At 34.2% G+C, this 12544-nt stretch overlaps 1 protein-coding gene across 7 annotated transcripts in view; it reads right to left on the reverse strand.

The window, feature by feature from the left end:
* Window positions 1-9005, reverse strand: part of LOC105195362 (transient receptor potential-gamma protein) — a 97919-nt gene extending 88914 nt beyond the window's left edge. For 3 of the 7 annotated variants that reach the window (XM_026131031.2, XM_026131029.2, XM_026131026.2), the window contains exon 1: window positions 5135-5536. The gene's annotated coding sequence lies outside the window, so the exon portion shown is untranslated. Of the gene's footprint in view, window positions 1-5134; window positions 5538-8699 lie in introns of those variants that run through there. The other 4 variants (XM_026131028.2, XM_026131027.2, XM_039449922.1 and 1 more) reach the window with 3 other exon arrangements.
* Window positions 9006-12544: the final 3539 nt, after the last annotated feature.

Genomic DNA, 12544 nt, shown 5'->3' on the forward strand with positions numbered 1-12544 from the left:
ATTTATTATGAAATTTGTTCCAAAGTTCGACAGTGCTCAGGTCCAAATCGAACCTCTTACTTTTGAGTGATTCTACATTGCTGATTGGCTAAATTAATAATTATATCGAAACTGTAGTCTAGTCATAGCATTAGCAATCGGCCAACCAGATCTAATTCTAAAAATATTCTAGTAAATTATGAACCATCAGACTTGGAATAAATTAAATTTATCAATTGATTTCAAATTAAATTATTTAAATTTTTACCATTTTTTTTCTCAATAAAATTTGCATTTACGACTGTTAATTGCTTGTTTTATTCAATACTAAACAAAAATAAATTAAAATATTGAAAACATGTAAAATTCTATGAAAAAATCAACAAGAATAGGAGAATCCGATTTGCAACTACTGGTACCACTATATCGATTTGGAACTGCTGTATCGAAAGCTCACAAGGGAGCTCGTTTCGTGGACACAAAAAATAAATCGTCCCACAGCGCAAAGGCCCATAAGGGCCACTCGCTTTACGTATAAGCTTTCATTATGATGCATCGCATATGAATTTTTCTTATGAGAGAATCCCTCCCTCATCGATTCCTTATCGATGGTGTTCAGAACAGCAGTTCATCATGCGTTACAGTATCATACAAATTTGTATTAATGTTCTAAATGTAAGAATATAAAAGTTAAAATTTATATGTATCTCTCTTGTCTACAAGACAATAAATCAATTGTTATTTAATTCGATGAAGGAGAATATCATCTTATTATTGTTTTACTTTTATACTGCATAAGGTTGCAATAAGATTAAGTGCGTCAAGAATACTTTTTCGTTTTGTTATTAGAAATCCTTTCTGAAAGGGCGGCGACACGCGACAAAGTGCAAAAATGCGCGCGCGAAGAAATAAGTGAAATACGAACACGGCTACGTTATTCTCGCGACAAAAATTGTAAGTACAAGACAAAATCCTGTATAAGCAAAGTGCTATAAAACATCACTTGAAAGCTGAACGCGACTAAATTATAAACACAAAAATAACGAGCAATAACGAGAAAAATAATGAAATGAAATATGCACAAACACTCGTCCAATTTAATTCTTTGTTTTTATAAGTTGAACCGACGTTTCTCATATTTCAATAATTCTCGTTGTTGCGAAATTAGCGTGTGTCACCACTTTCGAAAGGAACGTCAGATAGCATCGATACTTGTAATATTCACTATGCAAGATGAATATAAATGTCAATATCTTATTAAATTTTAACATCTCCCTCCCCGCGATGCGCACTGCCAATTACACGTGCGGAGTTCAAAGGAAGAAAAATCCATAAACGAACACTTTTACCGGAAACGCCCGTGCATAGATTCCTTTGGAATCGCGCAAACATGTCGGGATCGATCAAACGTAGCCACACGGATTGACGTGCAAATAAACAAATTGGCGTACGCGCGAATCGTTTCGATTAGTTTGTGAACGATATATCATGAATTCGCGGTTCCATTACCCGTATTTTTAGTAGATCTTGACTTCGAATCCGTGACCGTGATCGGAATGCCCGCGGAATCTTTTCCAGAACTATCCTTGAAATATTCAGAACGTGAAAACGAGTTTTTAGAGTTTATAAGAAGTGACCTGGCGCAAAATATATATACGTATGAAACTGACCGTCAGCGAAGAGAGATATATGTCCCTTTCATATATTGATGAAGGTAAATGGCTGCTTTTTAACGACGTGGACCCTGAGTCTCGCTTACAACGCGTCAATAATTGTTATATTTCAAAGAAAATATTTCTAAAGGATAATACTTTCTTTGAAATATAACAATTCTCGGCGAGAAGTTTGAAAATCTTCGCCAAACTTACAGGAGATTATGCCGCTTATTTTAACTTCATAATTTTAACACTTTAAATAAAATAAAGTTACATTAGCTCATAAAGACGTGCTAATAGGAAGGGATTAGAAGCTTGAAATTTTTATGAAAATAGATATAGGCAATAGAACATTGTTCTCTCGGTAGATTCTTATTAAATCTTATCTTAACGAGTTTCGAGCAGATTAAAGTTTAATTGTCGAGATAATTAACGAAGTAGCGAAGTAAAAAGTTGCAATGACCAAGTTGAAACAACAGTCTTCCGTCACATGAAGGGAAAAAAAGTCGATTCCAAATTGATCAAAGAATCCGTAGTTGGAAAGTAGCTCCACACGATAAATCTTGGATCCTGTGTATAAAGTAACTCGAGTACATTTTCTTTCAATCACAGTTTTTATTTGGTCATTTTCGTATCGATTTTTCTTTAATCGAAGTTTAATCGGACACCATTTTCTTTCACAAATTTTTAATACTTAATTTAAAATTTCAAACATCTCCCATTAAAAATTAATTTTCCCTAAATAAAAATTCCACGCGAGCAAACTGTAAACCTTTTAAAATTATACGAAGGATGAGATTTTTTCGTTTACTCGCGCGCGTCTCCAAAATTTTAATAGAGAAAATATTGAATTTTCAATCGCGGTAGAGATTTATTAAATTTCAATTTAATGAGTTCGTGAGCAAAGTACAAAAAAAATTCAGAGGCTCCAGTACAATTTAGAATAATAATTAGACAAATAGACGTACTCGTTACGTGTTGATTTCGATTTCGCGAATCCTTCGCGCTTCATTACATCATGTCCCTTATTCGTCATCTCCCGAGAGCGATAGGTGTGTAACAGAAAGCGAGATAATTAGATGATACCGACTTGAATTTATGACTCATGATTCCTCGTGCGTGTAGGTCATATTTACACCAGTGGGACATAGTACCGCGTAAGTACGCGAATATGCGAATCGCACGAATAGAGAGTGGCGGACATTACGATGCAAAATTAGTGCGACGTAATTAATGTACGCGGCATCATCGCTCCCTTCACATTAGCATGTGCTTTCAACAGTAATTTACAATGTTAGAAATATAAATGTTTATACGAATTTAGCTAATCTCTTGAGATATATCACATTTGCAACGTGGATTTACAATCATGATTTCGTAAAATATAAAGATTAGATTAAAATTAGCACACAATTTAATTCTCATGAAATATATACGTAAATATATACTCAAAATAAAACAATACGCTAATAAATGCTAAAAAGTAATTATATAATTGAAAAAGCTAAATAAATCTTTTTTTTAATTTTTCATTGTATTTAAAAGGCCATTACGCATATCATATTTCTCTTCATTTATGTAACAATAACGTATACTTAATTTAATTGAAATCTACTCCCATCTGTTATTGAATGCTATCTTCAAGTAACATTCATTATGCAATCCCAGACTAGGAATTCGTAACTCAAACTCCACCTGACAGTTTTCGTGACAATAAGAGCACCCTCCAGCTGGCGGACCACTGAAAGTTAAATTAACTTTCTCCGACACTTCGCAGTATTATTGTTCCTTTTGTCGGCAATTCGATCAAATCTCACAAGAGGTATCCCGCAAGATTTTTCTCGCACGATTTCCTCCTCTTGATACATCGAGGGATCGAGAGAACGATGAACGGCACGAAATCACGGAAGATTAGAGGGGAAGAGAACAAGGCGGAACGCGAATGTATCGGGGCACGATTTTGAAAGTTGGCTCAAGATGAGCTCTAACTAAGTTGAGCCCCGCAAAATTGCCCCCGCGACAGGAACTTCGGGAGAACTGCAGTTATGAACGCGCGACCTGGCGATGTTAATCAAGAAGTTGTAGCGACGAGGTCGTAAAACGTCGTGAACCGGCGGTCCTTTTTTTTCTTGTTTCTATGCCGTTGCGCGTGCTGCCAGATAAAGAGTTCGGAAAGGATAAGAGAAAAGCGCGAAACGTTATTTTCAGAATTCACGAAGATTTCTCGCGGAGTAGTACTCGAAGAAAGGCGGTCGCGTCTTCGCGCATTCAACTCGTGCAAAAATCCTTCATGAATAATCGAGGATCGTATTTCGAGGATCGTATTCCTCTTTACTCCTGGCAGGATTTCATTGATGTTGTAATCGTGCTTTTATCAACGTGAATTAATTTCGAAACGATTAGCAATCGAGATTATTATTTGCGCCCGCAATCTTACTGATCCGTCCGCATATTTAGATCATATTGCCACAAATGCATTGTCGATGGATTACCGTTCACTTCTTGTGTGCAATATGTACGTATTATTATAAATTAATTAAAATAATATTAATTTAAAATGTGTTCATCTATTCGTTCCAGGTGTATTTAAACATACAGATATAATTGCAGCGCGATTACAAACAATTTTACCGCGAAATTGAATTGTGCTGTGACACAATTTGCACTCGTAAGGTGGTTAATAAATGACAAAACGCTAAAGGCTGGTTTTCAGATTTAGACAGTCTGTCGCAGTTGCGGATGCAAATGGGTTAACGTGAGCTCGCGAGGCACAATACCTGGAGATTACATAATGAATCCACAGAGGCTAGTAAAACACGATATAATATTGATCGTTTCTACAGCATTCAACTGTTAATGACAGTAGTATTGATAAACGCATCGTCAAACGGATCTCTGAAGAAGAGATCTCCTCCCCGACTACATTAAACAATTGATATCCCGATAGATGAACATCTCGCGCGCGTATTTGATATTATGGATATTGCAATGGCGAGTGAATAGAGGATTGGGAAGTAAACCGAGATTATTAAATTAAGAACTCCTCTCAGTGACCCACTTCCACTCACTTAAATTTACTCTGCTAACTCTTCGCATCGTCAAAAAGGAGCATCTCTTATCCGCCACCGCTATATATTCTTTGAAAGACACAGGAGCCCCGAAGAAGAGAGAGAGAGAGAGAGAGAGAGAGAGAGAGAAAAAAGGAAAACCCTGTAAAACGATTCTCCTCAAAGCCCGCGTACAACGAAAGTCAAACGATTCGACATCTGAAATCTCAATCCCGTCTTTCCTAATACTTTCTTTCTTTGCGCTCCGAGAAATCAAAGAAATCGCTTTCCAGAGAGTAACTGCTAACTTTTTCTCGCTTGTGTTAATTTCAAACAGTAATTTCAAGATTTAACTGAAAATTTCCCCCCACTGTTCGGTCCGCACACGCCCCACACTCGGCTCTACACGCGTGCATGCTGATGCTGCACCGCGACCGCGGCAGCAGAACTGACCTTGACTTTCCGACATCTCCGAGCGGCGATGGATCTTGACTGTCTCCTGAGCGCCTCCAGAGGAACGCGTTGCCTTCAGGATCCGCTCCGGCAGATGTACCACCACGACACAGCGGCACCACCACTACTTTTTCCCTCCCTCGCGCTAGATTCAAAAGATAAGAACCAATAAAACTGGTTCCCAATCCCGCTCGCGTGCTACCGATCGAAAGCGATCTCGCGAGCGGGAGAGGTGATCACTGACAGTCGGAAACTACAGGGCAACGCGAGAGAAATTGCCGCCGGCAGGGGTTACGGTGCATTCGACGCGAAGGGATACACGCGGACTCTTTCCTCGTTCGTTCTCTCGCAACGGCACGACGAATCGGTCGCGGCGCAGCTTGGGCGGTGACTGAGCGCGAGGACCGAAGCGTCCCGACGCTCTCTCGGAGTCACCCCCACTTCCACCCTCGTCTTTCCGCGATATCATGCGGACAGATAGATGATACCTGCCAGAATTCTCTCGCCCTCTCGCATCCCCCTCGGTGCACCCCCTGCCAACGCGATCAACGAGATTGGAGAGTTTCCCTTTCGCTAGTTTTCGCAGGTTACGCTTAACCCTTCGCCTTATGAAGTATTTTGATCTTTAGCCCTAACAATAGAACAGATTTTATATCTTCTGTGGTATTAATAAGATATATAGATTCATCGAATAATTTTCTACTTTAGCCATTACAAAAAGTTATATAATAATTTAAAAAGTAACTCTTTTCTAAAAAAGAAGATTAAGAAGTAGCCAATTTTTTCAAATCTTGGATAAAGGATTGAAAAATTAAATTATATTGTACAGTTATAAATTAAAGAATGATTCATTTAAAGGAATTATTATTTCTGATTTCTTTATCATAGTATAAGTAATTAAGCGTTGCAAATATATTTTTTAATTATGTGTAAAATGTAGAATACAGAATTGCACAGTATAATGTTTTCAGCCTTTAAAAGAAATAATGTCAATTACATTAAATGTTAATTATACACTACACGATTTAATTTAAAACTGTTAATGTATCATTGAAGTTGTAATTATTTAATTAATGTATAAATTAATCACGATACACGTAAACTGCATAAATATATGATATATTCGATAACTCTGTCTTACATTACATATTCAATATATAATATAGAGATAAATATTATAATTAAATGTAAACTATAGTTATTTACGTAATCCTTTATTAAATTTAAAATTACGTTAATTATTCGTTTCGTAATCGCGATGTATTTATCTATAACTATTAACCTTATCCTATCCTGTACTCATTATCCATAACAAGCTTTTACCATTTATATTTTCATAGTAAATTAAAAGCAGAAAGACCAAAGTCATGTATGCCACATTTTTTCATTATTATATTTAATTTTTTATTTGTAACGTTTAACTAAACAACTGTTTTAATAAAATTAAGATAAAAATGCAATTGACATTTCACTATAAAATATACATAAAATATACAACTTGATTCTTTAGTAAACGGAATTAAGCTTTCAGAATTTCTCTCAGAAGGTTAATACATGTCACGTCAAGAAAGCTCATCGGTCTTTGCGTCAGTATAGCGAGCGACCATGTTCACTGCGAATTCAATATCACCTTATTGGCTATTATATATGGCACGATGAGGTACTATTAATTCTTTACATTTTAGTTTGCGCCGGAAAATTTTCACGTGTAATATAACATTAATATTATTTAAGACCGCTAGTCTATGCCAGTCTATAAATTTTAATGACCATTAAGTGAGCTCGGAGATAACTCGATATTATCAACCGTCTTCAATCAACAAAAATGCATTTTTAGAAATATCTAGTTCAGCATGCAAGATATATAGAACTCTAAAATTATAAAACATCAGAATACGTAAATTGAAAAATAAATACTGCAGTGTGCTAAATGCACAGATAGGTATTACTTCGGATCAAATTGAAAACTGTACAACATCAGTGCTCTTTAATTCCTCATAAGTATCGTATGATTATACGAAACACAATACGTGTTTATTGATCAGTGACTATTTTTAAATATTAAATATTGATTAATTTATTCTTACAAAATTATATTCATAATCTAAGTTTGAAATGTGTAATTTAATAAGTTTATTAAATAAAACCAAATATATTAAATTATTTTAGTGTCAATAAATTATTAAAATTAATTTTAACTTTACATCAAGAAGTTTCAATATCTCAGAAATTTTAATTCATATTTTAACTTATACATGTCACTAATCAACTCTGAGAAATAATATATTTAAAACATCTTTTCTGTAATGAAATATTTGTTGAATCCACAATATTTTACTTTGTTGCAAATCACATAAATCAAATTACCAATATGTGTAGATGAATACACTATAAAAGATCAAAATGAAATATCATTATAAAAAAATGCAATAGATATTCATAAACGCATCTCTCTTTTGAATAAAATAATTTAAATGCGCCATGTAAAATATTTACCATCTCTCACCTTGTGACATGTGTGCACATTGAAAAAAATTTCTTTTTACTTTTTTGCTCACTGATTTGTTTTACGTGAAATATTTTTATCACCATTTCTATTTTTAGAAATAGAAACGATGAATCTGTAAGTAATAAATAATTTTTATTTTCAACTCAGACAACGAATCTGTGAAAAAAAAGAATTGTATGATATGATATATCTAAATCATATATCTCGGATTTATAACAATTAAAAAATGTCTCACAGATTCATCTATGTGTTAAATAAACAGGCTAGAACAGATTAGAATAAACCATTAATTCTGGATATAAACGCAATTATTCGACGGTTTACTACGAATAAATAAGACGTACTTGTTTCATTATTAATAAAATACCAATTATAAGATATTTTAGTTGCTTATAGTTTAAAAAATTAAATATTGCATTGTCTCAATTGAAAATAAAAATTATTTATTACTCATAGATACAATGTTTGTAAGCTACTTTTAAAGCTATGATGAATTATAACATACAAATGTATTCAAGATTATATCACAATGCTTAAAATAATTCATATTAAAAAAAATTAGTATTACTAGTACCAATTTTTCAATTTATTTTTATCTATTTGTTTTTAAATAGATATTTATTAAATTATGACAGATTTTCATAAAATAATCATGTAATTTCCAAAAAAAATGCATTTTTTCTAAACTATAAATTTTTTAAAAGTATAAAAATTGAAAAATTTTTGTAAGTTTAATACTGGTATATTATTCAAATAATTTAAGTCCCAAACATATATGTATATATTAGACATATACACTTACAAAATTAATTTTGAATAAATGTGTGTGCATGAGAGTATTATATTTGTTATATATTATGAATATATTTTTTAAATTTAAGTATTTTTTCTAAAGTATATATGTATAATGTCAAAAATCCTTCATATGCATTATATTACACAATAATGCAAAATTTAGTAAACAAATATTTCGAGAATAAATTATCAATTACATACACACATATGCAAGACGCAATAAAGAAGCAAATATAATACATAAAATAAAATATTACTTACCTCATGGTTGCTCCGCTGTTGCCGAATGCTTCCTAGATCTCCTAGATGTCCTCTCAGATTCCTTGGCAGCACTCACTCGCGAAACACGCCTAATTACGATCGCGAGCAAACTAATTATCACAAAACGAGGATCGCGCGAAACTTTGTGCGGCACACCCGGAGTTGAAATTACGCGAAGTTAAAAAGTGCGATGAATTATACGCAATTTACTTAAACACCGAACTCTTTCTATTAGTTCAAGTCCATTCTTGAAACTCCGATGGAGTCATAATGTAAATTACGTGGACCTGAAACAACAAGTGTAATATTTCGCCTATAGCAAAAAATGCGCGACATAATTGAGATTTTAAAAAATAATTATTATTGAATTGCTTATCTTGTCCTTGAATCGATATTTATTAAGCTAGCTGTGCAATTTCAGAAAAAGTCTCATCTTTCTAAATTACAGCGTTGTTGGAAAGTTTTTCAATTTTGCAAAGTAAAGTTCAGATTTTTAAGTCTCAAACATAAAAATACATTGTATAAATACACAGCTATTCACGAAATTTATTGTGCGTGTATACTGATTTCATGACAATGATATAGAGATCGCATGGCGTTTTGCCGAAACACTCTCGACGTCGAGTGCGATGTACATTTCCGCGGAATATACGATGTACTTAATAAACGGTTCATGTACGTGACGGTATTTCACTATTTAAAACCTTCGAGACAACGATTCGCGTGTTACTCCGCATTCTCAGCCCGGAAATGGTAACGGACGAATTACCCTTAAATCGCGAAAGTTAATGCGCGATGCGAGATGTATTCCACGGGAGTCGTTAAAGAAATAACGGCGATAAATATGTCAATGGGGAACGATGTACAACTCTCATTTCCTATCGCTTCGATCTCTACGGGCGAGTAAAGCTCGCGAAGTGTTCGCGTCGATAAGCACAGCCGTCGGCTGCAGATCGTTAATTGTAACAGTTTATCTACCCGCGAGTTGTTCGCAAGGAATAATCGCATTTTGTTGGACGATAACGCTGCGACGCACGGAGCGGCACGCATCATCGCCAGTCCGCTCGAGTGTCGGTGCGTGAATGATAGCGCGGTGACCTACTGCCCGCAGCTCCCGCGCTCGCAAAGGTCGCGCGCGAATGTTTTGCTCTGTCGCGATGTCGTGTTGCAAAATATGTATTTAATGTACGAAATAATTTTACATCGGAGATATTATGTATAAGTAAATAATCCAGTATTTTTATTATGAAATATCAGTATATTTATTTTCGAAACATCGATAATTCGAACATGAAAGTAATCCGCATTATTTTTCAATACTTTCCTCTACTTCATCAGACTCTTCTTTACTTTCTTTTGTACTATTTTATTTTTAGTTGTTATTGCATTTCAATAAAGATTGTTATTATTATTATCGGTATTATTGTTATTTCTATTATTATTATTATTGCCTTTTAGATGAATTATGGATTAAATAAAAAAACTGATCTTTTCTTGAATTCATTAAATCATTTTCTTATTTCTTTCGACATTTCTAAATTTTTCGTTAACAAAACCTGTTACATCGAAAATAATAATCTGAAGGCTCTATGTCTGGCGAGTATGCCGAAGTAAGAGGTAAAATATCCTAGCCAAGTTGCAATAATGTATCTTCAATCAATTTCGTCGTACAAAGCAACGATTGGGCAACGAATTTTTCCTATCGCAAATTGCAGATATACTGCAACTTGACTAGGATTGTTTTTTCATTCACTGGACACAGCGCTTTCAGATTATTGTTTGTTTCGTCTGATGTAAATATAACACGTTTTGTCTGACAAAAAATGTATAGAAGTCGACGAAATAAACAAATGATTTAATGAATTCAACGCATAAAAAGACCAATTTTTTTATCCAGTCGGAATTTATAACTTGCATAACAAACAGTGAAAGGTAGAGGAAGATATTGAAAAATAATGGGAATTACATTTATGATTGAACTATATCGGTATGTTTCAATAATAAATATTAAATTTTATGTGTAAAAAAAATACTAGATTATTTATTAATATACTTAACATGCTCTGTCTCGTTAAAGCAGGCTTTGAAGAGTGGATTATCATCGTTATCTAACATTCACTTGAAGAGTAAAATCAATACTTTCTTTTATTGAAAAGATTACTTATGCAAATTAATTAATTATAACTTTACACGCGAAACTTTATATCGCGAGATACAACTATTTTACAACTATTTGAAAACGATATTAATAAATTATCTCTGATCTATTCGATAAGATATTACAAAAATAAAGTTCATCGATTAATTACAATTATGTACACGAAATTAAATACCATTAAAATATCACTAAAAGATCATCGAAATATTCATATAACAGTTTATATCATATTAATACAATGTTAATCACTTGCAATTTCAAAATATACGAAATATTGGTAAGCGATTGATCGCAGTTTGTTTTTACTAAAATTATTTTTTCTAATAACTTTAATAATTTTCCAATAAATATGTTATTCTGCGCTTTTAAAATTCAGAAATGATAGTAATTAAGTAATAATATTAACATATGCATAATTAAAGATTTTCGTAACAAATTTTTAATCTTACAAGATTTTTTCTGATAGAAATTTTAAGTAATTTGATTGATGTTAATATTTGAAAGTAATAAATTCGCTGTTGTTTCGACTCGATATTAAGATAATTTTCTTTTTTAATAAATATAATTTATATACACGTTTGTTTCTTTTTATAATAAAAAAATAATAATATCAAATTTTCTAAGAACAATGTTTGAGTTTAAATTAAACAACGTTACTTATATTATTTGCATAAATATTAATTACTGTTAACAAAAAACATTAAATACCATAAATATTTTATTAAATATTTAATCTTCAAAAAAGAATACAAGATTTATATTCATTTTGTGTAACTCATAAAATAAAATGCACTTGTCGAGTAGATAAACGATTAATTAATTCTAGCGTCGCGTAATAAATCACAAATAAATAATAATTACCTGCCCGCCTTTCTGCTGTCGCCCAATGCCTCCCAGGCCTCCTCCACCTCCACCTCCTCCTCCTCCTCCTCCTCCTCCTCCTCCTTCTTCCCTCTGATCACCGCATTGCCGTTTTCTCGTTCGCATAACCTGCGCGCAAAAACGGATTCGCTGATTACGAATATGCGCGCGTCAATCGTTCAACTACAACGACCCCATATTACATTACTCTCCATATTAGTCGCACGCGATGCACTTTATCGCGCCACAACGGGCGAACGGTGCAAGGAAAATAGGTGTATGAATTACCGCGCGCCGATAACATCACGCGTCCCGTGAATTAATTAGCGTGTATAGGAGACCAAGATGGCGAGTTCGTAAGTCGCGCGACGCGCGGGCAACTTCAGACTGGTCGCTGGCGCCGTAGCTACGCTCCTACGCGTTTCCCGCAGAACAAATGCCCATCCTTTGAATAATGCATAAACGTTTTGCGGCGATTATCATCTCGTATTACAACACGCATGATTGAATGATTCAGAATCAAAGGCGTATATCCCGCGAAACCCGAGATACCCAAGAGAATACGGTCGGGTCGCCTTGTCGTTCGCTCATCTGTGTCGTGGATTTCGAGCGGACAATTTTCACCTGATACGCCTCGGCTTTGGCCACATTTCGCCGTTTCACAAACGAATCTGCGCTGCGCGAGTCTCGAGCGCTATGAGATACAAGTAAATACGAGTGGATGATGATTACGCTTACCGATTAACGCCGCCGCTCGGATCGAGATCCATCCCGTGCCAGCCGCACTTCCCTAATGACAACGGAAGTTCGAAAGTGGCGGCAACTT

The sequence above is a fragment of the Solenopsis invicta genome, chromosome 5, assembly GCF_016802725.1.
Source record: "Solenopsis invicta isolate M01_SB chromosome 5, UNIL_Sinv_3.0, whole genome shotgun sequence".
Classification (NCBI taxonomy): Eukaryota; Metazoa; Arthropoda; class Insecta; order Hymenoptera; family Formicidae; genus Solenopsis; species Solenopsis invicta.